Raw genomic sequence first — 11,659 nt, forward strand, 5'->3', positions numbered from 1 at the left:
TAAAATAAAAGTTTACTAATATATATAGTTTGAATATTAATTCTGCCTTGATAAAAAAATGTTGAACTTGGGAGTTCCTTTATAGATTAAAAATAATTTGTATAATTATTAAAATTATACCTTATCTTTTAGTGAATAGCCTAGAGATATTAACTTGCACCTTTCGACATGAGTTTTAAATGAATATTCAGGTATGTAATGATTAAGATTAAATGGACATTGCAAATAATCGGTTTTTGACTGAATAAAATAAGTAAATGTGTTAAAGATGTATATAATAACCTTGATTGTAATGTCTGATCTCCAATTTAGTTCTTCATACACCATATTTAATTTATTTTGTACATTTTTTATGTAGTGGGTAATTTCGTTTGAAAGTTTTGCGACTTTTTTACAACCACTCATTGCATAGATAATGGATTAACATATGATTGTTAACTGACATTTATATTCAGTCAATCATATTTCTGACAAAATATAATTTTTGTTAATTTATTAGGATTACCTAATCTCCACACTTAAGTCCAAAGATGAGGAAATTTATATAAAATATACTCGAAAAAGGCTACAAAAGAAATCTTAGGATTAGGAATAAACGGTTAGTTATTCAAAAATTAATTGTGTCCGTTTTATTACCCCTTAATATATGTATTTGGACTCTAAAAACATATATTGTAGTTGGGGATCATCGAGGCCCAAATAGTATAAAACAAGTCTTTCCATAAATGTTGATAAAAATTGCTTAGAATTATCTGATATATAAAAAATGCATAATATAATAATTTTGAAAATCATTTTAATCGAAAATGGAGCAAATGGCCCAAAAAAGATTAAAATCTTATGTTTAAAGAAATCCTCCCTTAAATTTGAAAATAATTTTATTTTAAATGATTGAAACTGCTATTATTTATTTTTATATATTTAGATATGAATTATACAAAAGCTTTAATAACCAGAAGTACGAATAATAATACGGCATTTTATTTTATCACGCATTGGGTATTCGATTTATACCTATTCATCCATAGGCTAGAGATTTTTTCTATGTAAAATATTTGTCAAAGGTATTTGAGAAAATGCCCCGTTATATATTAATTATATACCACTTTTAAATGGATGCATAAAAATTTTTCATTTTCTAAGTATAAATTTTTTGATTAGTTAGAAGTAGCGTTAAATTATTCCAACTATTTTGGAAGTTTCTAATAAGTTACTTTTCATTTTATTAACTTTCAGCAACAAATTGCACAAATCACTTTTGATAGTTTAATATATTAAACTTGTATTTAAATTTATGATATGTTTTCAGTATAAAAATTGGTATTTATATTACTAAGCCTTCACATTAATATATATAAATAGTATAGTGGCTTAATTTTTACACATTTATATTTAAGGTATACAACTGTTTTTCGTTATTATTATATATTAGTAGATAGCCCGTCATAAATGATACGGAAAGATAATTTTATTCATTCTATTATGATAGATGTTACCTTTTATTTAAAAATCATATCCAATTTTGATACTTTGTAACCTCCATCCATATTCAGGTCAATTTCAACCCATTATGACAAAGAGTGAATACTCTATTTTGAGTCAAAATATATTTAATAGCTTTTACCCTATATCAAAATTTTTTGACAAGATATTACTGATTACCTATATGACGAATGTTTAAAATTAAAAAATCTATGGCTAATATTTAATATTAATCAGAAATTTATTTTAGGCCAATGCCCATATTATATATTATAAAATATCTAAGTATCTAAGACCTTAATAATTTTTAAAATAATTTCCCAAGCCCAGCCCAACCTATAATAATTTTTGAAAATTTTTTCTTAACACTGGTTCAACACTTAATAATTTTAAAAAAATTTTCCAGGCCAGGTTCAAGTCCATATTAATTTTGAGGAATATCCAGCCTAATCCATAATAATTTTTAAAAATTTTTCACACCGGAGATAGTTAAATTTTTAATTAATTTATCAATAAATGAAGGGGAAATCTCCGATTTACCAGTTAGTCTACGGGTTTAAAAAAAACACGTGAATTTGTAATAAGGCAAACTGGGAAAGCCCTGGTGAACCACTTGTCGAATACGTGTATTGTATTAATGATGATTTTAAAAAACAGTTAATTTGAATATAGAATTTGTAAAGATAATTGAAAAATTTTAAAGGTAAAATTGAAAATTTTAAATTGTAAACAAATTAAAGGACAATTTTATAAAATAAATCGAGTTTATGTAAATTTTAATATAATATAATTTTTTAGTTCTATTTTATATTTTTACGTTTGAGTTTATTTATGTTATTATTAAATGATTTTGATTATATTTAATAAATTAAACTGGCATCTTCAATTCGTGTTCATTAAATTTCAATATTCAACACCACTTATTAGAGAACAAAATAAGGTCTGTCCTAATATTTTGATAAGAAATAACAAATGTTTTACCTCGTTTTATTGGAGATAACCTCAAAAATTAAGTTATGGAAAAAAATATGGATTGAAATTCAACTCTACTGCAACAATTCTAACAAAATTGATTTTTTATAATGTTTGCAACATTATCCATGACATAAAAATAAATGATTCTTATACCTTTTTGTACTAATGATAAATTAAAATTATATCTAGAAAATAAATTGTTGTTTATTATATTAGTTTATTGTTGTTTTTCAGATAAATTTAATGTATGTCTTGCCTTTCCGAAATTATTTATGCGAAGAATTTGATAAGGGCTATATCTTTATGTTAATAAAAAAAAATGCTCTCTATTTAAATTACAAAATTGTCATTTAATATTAATGAAACTTATTTGCAATTAATTTATATACTAGCTGATAGCCCGCCAAGAATGACGGGGAAATATAATTTTATCCTTTATTCAATGATGGATGAATAATAAATTTTACCTTTATTTGATAATGGATGAATCTGAAATTTTCCTATCTTATGAGATGTGATTTCAGACATTTATATTTGTTTAGATGAGGGGTTATCTAAACTTTTCCATTATTTTTGATAAAATATGTTAATGAAGTATATATTTAGTAATTTTATTTTATTTGCACAAAAAAATCTTTTAAAAAATTTTTTTATTCATTTGTATTTCTAAAAAAAAATAAATTCTTGCTAGAAGAGTGTTTTGTGGGGCAAAGTTAAATTGAAAATAAGTTATAGCAAGAATCAGGGGCGTCGCTAGCCTTTACAATCTCATGGGGCTCAGCTAAAAAAAAATTATGGGAGGCTTCGCCCACCATGCCCTCCAATTTGCGGGCCTTTGGCCCGCTTTTGCCCAGATTTTATATTAATATATTATACATTTTTAAAATATGGTAACACTAGAGAATATTCTGAATTTCATATTTTGTCATTTATAATATTTTGCTTACAAAATAAACTAGCATATAAATAATTAAAACAATACAAGACATTTCTTAAAAAAATATTTTATAATACAAAATCTATTTATTTCAGTATAAAATATTTACGATTGCTGATATAAAAAAATTATGCGTAAAGAATTACAAGTGATAAAAAGGTTAATTAATTCATACATATGCCTCAATTGATAATGGTTCAAACCACATAAGGCTATATAATTCTCGCAAGTTACATTGACAAAAGGTCATGAAACTAATATAACTCTCTGTTACCATTTTAGACAATGTTTTATAGAATAGACTAATGAGGAAAATTTATAGGCCTAATCAAATCAACAATTCTTGAAGAAGAAAATATAAACTATCAATCCAAATCATAAAACTATATGGTGGCTAGAGCTTCCACTTAGATGACATGATGGAAGCTAGATAAGTAATTGAGAAAATTTTTGTGAGATATTAAATTTCCAAAAGATTATGTTCCATTTTTAATGATATAAAAACGACTAAACAGTTGACCATTATTGTTATCTAAAATATGCAATCATATACTCTCAGCAGCTATAGTAATAATCTTAAATTACATAGTCACACAAATAATATATGCTGGTTAATTTGCAGTCATAGCCATGACACTCACGATGATAACCCATATCCGAATTTAGTATGTTAGATAAATTGATAAATTGATAAATTGATAAAACAAAAACAGTAAAAATCTTTAGAAGAAATTATACAAATATATTGAAATTTTGAGTTATTTACACGGCAAGGATGCCATATTAGAAATGAAACATTTTGTAACTAAAAAATAAGAACCAGAGTGATATGATGAAAGTAATTAAGATTTTATATATTATTGTCGCACCACCTTTAGTTGGTATATTATATTTTAAAATAATAATAGATTGTAATAATATCAAAAATATATTCGTATTAAAAATTTAACTCAAAACTGTTTTTCAAAAAAGAAAAAAATATTTCTAAAAACACGTAAATAAAGAGAAGAAAAGATATCTAATTTATTACATCCACTGTGGGATGAATAATTAATAAGAAATTTAATTTGAATAATATGTTTAATAAATAGATGGCGTTAAATAATTAAATGGATATTGTTACTTATATTTATTATCAACATTTATTATTAAAATTTTAAAATTATTAACTGTAATATATTATATAACTGTTAAATATGTTTGTAAAAGTGGCATTTTACCTAATATTTAATAAATAATTATATATTATAAGGGATCATAAACTATTTATCTACTTACTTTTTATAAATAAATATCTTATACTCATTTGGATTTGTACCTTGAAAATCATTTTAGGAAGAGACATGATAATTAAATTTAAAAATCAAAATGTAGTTGATAAATGATTTTGAACTCGGCTAATTACAATATTAAATTTGTTAATTTTCAATTAATAAATGATTATAGTTATTTAATAAGGTTATATAATAATTTAAATAATAAAGGTCAATTAAGCTTCAACTGTTAATGCTAAATTAATATTTAGTGAGTGATATTGATATATTTCTAACTCAGAATTTGATTGCAAGCTGACAAAGTGAACATATAATTTATATGTATAATCTAATCTAATAATTAAAATAGTATTCTTTTAATAAAAATTTAGATAGTTTTATTAATTTTTAAATTATAGAATTAAATCTCTATATTACTCAATAGAATTGGTAAAAGAACAGGGGGCAATTAAAAAAATTTTTAAGTTCAAGAGGATATTAAGGAGCAATTTAAAAAATAAATTTTGTTTCAGGGGGCTATTCAAATTTTTCAGGGGGCTCGAGCCCCTGCGCGCCCCCTCCTAGCGACGCCACTGGCAAGAATGTAATTTTTGGAATATAAATTACAAATACAAATAGAATAAATTTAGTTTAAAAGATTTTTTTTATTGTGCACATAAATTAAAATTACTAAATATATACTTCATAAACATATTTTTATAAAAAAAATAATGGAAAATTTTTAGAATAATCTCTCATCTAAATAAATAAGATGGAAAAAAATACTGATTCCCCTTCATTCTTGGTAAAGCTATCAGCTAGTAATCTAACAAAAAATTAAATTTTAGATGAATTTGATAATATGGTTTAATAAATTTTAATATATTAATTAAATTACGAAATAAGACTGGAATGAAGAATGATCAGAAAAAACGTTAAAGAATTTTTATTTTTAGAAATAAATTTCTTATATACACATTTATTTAAGGTGAATCATATTGTTTTTTTTAAAGTTTTTTTGAATTTAAGATAAAATAATACTATTCTGATAAGATAAAAAATGTAATGATTGCATTTAATATTAAATAAACTCTAACGCTAACCCTAACCTTAACAATGTAACACCACTCCAAAACTCTATAAACTAATTTTATTACATACCAAAGATCACCTGATAAAATCTAAAAGAACAGCAGAATAATAATCTCTCAATCTTTTATGCGAAATCAATTGATAAAATGTCCATAAATGTCAATTATATATCGACAGATACAACAAATACAATAATCGGATAATCGGATAGTTTCAAACAAGTCCATAGAAATGTCAGGAGTAAGCGTCCTGTGGTCATCACGAAGTATGGGGGTGGGCATATATATGATTTAGATAAAGAGATTTCCCATTTCAAAAGTTTAATAAAACATAATTAATACAAAATAAGAAAAATAAAATGGTCACTTTACAAAATCGGACATGATTTACAAGTAACCCCCTCCCCCTCACAAAAAACGAGGCATAATTAAAATCGAAAAGGATAATTTAAAATATGAATAGAAATAAAAATGTTGAGAAAAATTATAACTATTAGATATCAATTCGTATTGTATTGGAAACAATGTTTCTCCTGGTTTAGTTTGGGGAAAGCATTCTGATCTCTGTTGTACATATTCCTTGCTACCATTTATTTAATTATTTATTTAAGATACGATAAAGTGACAATAATTTAAAATTCATTTTATATTATAAATTTCAATTTCCACCTTAAAAATATATTTATACATAAAGTTTATGTTATAATTTGGTTAAATTTTTAAAGCATGATAATTTAAAAATTATTTTTTAGAATAAAATTTAAAACCCCCTTAAAAAAATATATAAATAAAGTTTTATTTTATAATTTAATGGTTTTATTCCCATCTTTTCAGTTTTAATAAACCGGAATCATATGTATAAGTAATATTAAAATAAAAAAATTTCTGTAATTAAAAGGACTCCCATTTTTAAACCATGATAATTTAAATTTTTATATTTTTCGCTAAGGAAATAATTTTTCTAATAGTTACGCCAATGTACGAAAATATTATTTTGATCGTTGGCTATACGCTTAAAATTATTAAATAAAAAAAAATTGAATAATAATAATTTAAATGTTAGAAGATAAATGGTTAAAAAAATAAATACTTTATTACCCATCCTTTTATAGTTCTGTTAGTTCCTTTGTTGTTAAATCTATATTTTTTATTCATAACACCTCTACTATTGTAATCGCTATTTAAAAGTACGAAAGAAGAATTGATAAAACCTTTTAAAAAAATATGTAATTTTTTTTAAATATTCTTGAACATCACTTCCAATAAGTAAAACTGGGATTCATTCGTGATTTTATTCAATGTTAACGAAATGAGTTTTAAATTATACGAGATGAAATTATTTGGGAAACAGTTAACAAGCATAGAAGATAACAAATTTAAACGCGAAAATTCTTATACACAAATTTTTTGCAAACTATATATTTTACAAAAGTTACATTTTAAAGTGTTAAAAATTTCAATTAAAACTTTTTCATCGATTTTAACGTAACATTCTCTTATTTAGGCAATCTTGAACATGTTATATTGACTAAAAAAAGTTATATTATCTTTAATATAAATATGATATTTATCTTTGTATAATAATGGAAATTCAAAACTACCCAATTTAACTTCTTAAAAAATTAAAAACATTTTTAGGAAATTCCAGATGTTTATGTTAGAAATGGTAACAAAAATATTACTAAATCCATCATTCCTCTCAGAATAAATGTTCAGTGTTCCATTGCAATTTTTAAAGGTAATGTAATCCTTATTCATGGATCCAGCTTCATGATCTAAATGATAATTTTTTTTAAAAAAAAATTAAAAAGAGCGTTAAATTTTTTTTTGATTCCAATTAGTCTACCCATATTTCATTGAAACAATCTTTAAAAGAAAAGAATGATAAACATAGGATGGAAAATCCTATGAGGTTGGGAAATAGGGATTTCAGGATTTCTATCTCAATATTTGTCGAGGGATATATAATTTGGGAATTAGTAGAGATCAATTCGGAAATGTTTAGACGTAAAAAAGGACGAATTTAATAAAAACACTATCTATAAAGTGACAAAGTATAAGACATCGCGATCGTTGTCCTTGTATTAAGCAAGTGTATTCGCAATATATTTATTATTTCTCAAATAATGTTTCACTGTTTTCGCTAAAAATATTCACGATAAAAATTTGCCATAAAGCATTGGCTCTAAAGTATCGTTATAACCTGATAAGCCTTTTTAAGAAAATTTTCTGTACTTTTTAAAAATTCAATCTTTTTTTATATAATAATTTTAAATCGTAAAAATTATTTTTCCACCTTTTAGGTCTATTTTGAAAGACTGGACATTCCTAAAGACTCTATATCTTAGGAACGGTTTGCCCAGTTTATTATAACATGAAATGATGCTTTCCTTAAGGTGATCCGTCACATACGGCCAATTAAATATTTAGTTTGTTCAATTCTTAGCATCCACATTTCAATCGTATGATATTCAAAAGTAAATTCAATAAATATTTTTGTTATTACCAGAAATTAAGTATAAAACATGGCCATTTATCTTTCTTTCTTCAAGGCTACCATTGGAGAACGTTTTGATTTCGCAACCTTTATAAAAAAATTTTATTCATAGATATATCAAATACAAATAATTTAGAAACTACAGAACCATCAAATAGTTTAGAAAAACTGTTTAAATTTTTTTAGAAAAAAGTTACTATAATAATATAATATACGTTTAAAAAATAGGAAATAATGCTAATAAAAAAATATAATGATTAGAATCATAATTAAGAGAAATCATTTAAATTGTAAAAAGTAATAGAGTTGTGATCTAGAAGTAAGTTTGGAGAGAGTCCTATTCGGGTTAAAGTTTGATGGGTCAGACTTGTATTAGAGAAAACCTAGTAATAATTTAGCAGAAAAAATAAGTAATTTAAATTCTAATTATTGTTATATTTTAACCATATACAGTAAATCTTATACTCTTTAAAAAAATTTTTTTATCTTAATATTAATCAAACTGACAACATCATCATCATCATCCGTAACAGTAAATTCTAATTTTTAACTTCCAATTTTTACCCTTATTAACATTTCAGATGATTTATGACATATCTATGACATATTTATAAATTTTCTTATATTATTTATCTCTGGCTGCAAAATACATATTGAAACACTATATTCCTCGAGTATTAAAGTATAAACAAATTATTAAATTTTCTTATATTTTATATCTTTTATTCATTCTTCTTTTTTCTTTTCTTTGCTCCCCTAAAATTCATTTACCATCTTCACGCGGTGGTTAGCCATAAGCAATGTTGACAATCGGGATCTCTAGTGTTAATTAAGGATAATGTTTTTTTTAAGATGCATAAATCAGGATAGGCTGATTTCGGTTTCAGCCATCATCAAATTTATAAAATTCGGATTCCTAATCATTCTTGAGATTTTCAGCTAATTTTTAATGATTCGAACAACATCTAAGTAGTATAATCCTCATAAAGATTGTATTTTATTGAACAATTTAAGTTGACACAAAAAAAGTAGGAACAATGTATTACGACAATACAATTCTCGTTCCTAGTAACAAAAAATAAATAATTATCAAAAAAAGATAACATTTTTATCAATAAATATTTTTCTTTTTATATAAAAATTGATATATTTAATATACCTCGCAAAACATTGTAATTAATTAGGATTAACAAGCACCAAATAGAGTAAATCATATCGATTTCGTAAAAATATTTAAGAAATTTTCTTTCTTTTGAATATATTTTAGTATAATGTAAGTATTTATAGCCTAATATTTAAATATATAGTATAAGGAATTTTTAATTATTTAAAAAAGGAGAAATCATTTTTATGTTACTATTGATTTTATCAGTATAATAACCTCTTATTTTTTTTCTATTTTTAATCTGTTTATAAAAATTGTTTAATAATTTTAACTATTTCTACTTAGGTAAGCTCTATTTCATTGATAATCTGATTTATATATTTAAAAAATTATCGTTTATTTTTATGGTAGAAATAAAATTAAAACAGTATTGTAATAATTTATGTAATTACTCCAATGTTAATAATAGTTTGAAGTATAAATAACTATTATTTCTTACTTACTTAAATAAGGTGTTATTACACTATTGATAGAATTGAACCTTTTTATCAGTATAATAACCACAAAAAAATATTTTGAAAAATTTCTACTGGATAAGCTATATTTAATTGATAATTATGTACTCCTCTTTTAAAATTTAAGCCATATTATCGTTTATTTTTATGGTAGAAATAAAATTAAAACAGTATTAGTAATAATTTATGTAATTACTCTAAAGTTAATTATAGTTTAAAATATATAACTATTATTTTTATTTACTTAACTAAGATGTTGTTACTATTAATAGAATTGACTAGATAGAATTGAACCTTTTTATCTGTATAATAACCACAAAAAAATATTTTGAACTATTTCTACTAGGTATAGCTATTTATAATAGATTATTACGGAACTCCCTTTTTTTTAAATTTGAATAATATTATCGTTTATTTTATGGTAGAAATAAGTGATTTCTATATTATTATCGAAATAAAAATATTATTTTTTAATATTTTCTGTAATTACTCTAATGTTAATTTTAGTTTAAAGTATAAATAAATATTGTTTCTTACATACTTAAATAAGGTGTTATTACACTATTGATAGAATTCAACCTTTTTATCAGTATAATAACCTCTTTTTCTATTTTTAAATCAGTTTTAAAAAAAATATTTTGAACTATTTCTACTAGGGCAGGCTATATTTTAATTGATAATTATGTATTCCTCTTTTGTTAAATTTGAACAATATTATGGTTTATTTTATAGTAGGTATTATTGTAATATGATGGATGAACTTTTTTTTATTAAGTATACATATCTGAATATCCTACTCTTTTTAATTTAATCGTTTTTTTGTAAACAAATTTTTTTTATTTGAACATTTTCTACTAGATAGGTACACCGTTATTAGTGTTATTGAAAAAATATTTTTGACATGTAACTACTTGTAGACTATTTTTATTGTTACACTATAAAAATACAGTTATAAAGTTACATATTTTTAAAATAATTATTTATTGTTATTTATTTTTTTTGCAAATATACAGTTAAAAAAAAATGTAACAATAATTATATTATATTCTATCAGGATATAAGTTAACGTTAAAGAGAAGAACGGCCCTATTGACGTGACAGGAAAAGTGAGGTAATTAATTACTTTTAAAATAGAGTTCTTTTTCTATTAGAACCTTTTTTAATCAGTTTATTACAAGGCAAGGATATTAATTATCAATTATAAATGGGGCATTCAGTATAAAATTTTAACCAATATTATCGCTTAATTATTAAAAATTATTCGTGAAAAATAGTGCGGGAAGTAAAAAATGTAATTGTTTCTATTTTTGATTTTGAGGGGGAAAAAAATCCAAGAATTATAACCTTACGCATATCCTAATTTAACCAAGCCTAAATAAACTAAAATTAGTCAAAAAATAATTAAATAATTTTATTATTGCTATATTATCACTTGCGTTTATATATTTAAAAAAAAATATTGTTGTGTTATATTGTCAGTATTAGTATTTCATATTTAAATAATTTCTAATCCCTAAACTATTTATTATCTTTGAAATTTTATCAAAATATTTTAAGTAAATGTAGTCAGTATTCACTCAGTTTCTCATTTTAATAATTTCTCTACCCCTTTTTATATTTTAGATATAAAATTTAGAGAAAAACGAAATATAATTTGAATATAGTAAATATTATTTACTAACCCATTAAATTTATTGATGAACTTATTATTGGAAATAAAACTCAATTTTTTACATTTTTATTTTATTAACTTGTCTATAAATATGTTTGTTAACATTTGGTGATAAGGTCAAAAGTAAAAAAT

General features: G+C 23.0%; 1 long non-coding RNA gene across 1 annotated transcript; it reads right to left on the reverse strand.

Annotated features, from left to right (window-relative positions):
* Nucleotides 1-16: 16 nt before the first annotated feature.
* LOC135929320 (uncharacterized) lies at nucleotides 17-393 on the reverse strand. Its single transcript, XR_010572560.1, has 3 exons — nucleotides 283-393; nucleotides 121-240; nucleotides 17-77 (listed from the first exon to the last, which is right to left on the reverse strand). It is a non-coding gene; the product is annotated as an uncharacterized LOC135929320 (long non-coding RNA).
* Nucleotides 394-11,659: the final 11,266 nt, after the last annotated feature.

Source organism: Gordionus sp. m RMFG-2023, chromosome 5 (genome assembly GCF_954871325.1).
Source record: "Gordionus sp. m RMFG-2023 chromosome 5, tfGorSpeb1-WG-v2, whole genome shotgun sequence".
Classification (NCBI taxonomy): Eukaryota; Metazoa; Nematomorpha; class Gordioida; order Chordodea; family Parachordodidae; genus Gordionus; species Gordionus sp. m RMFG-2023.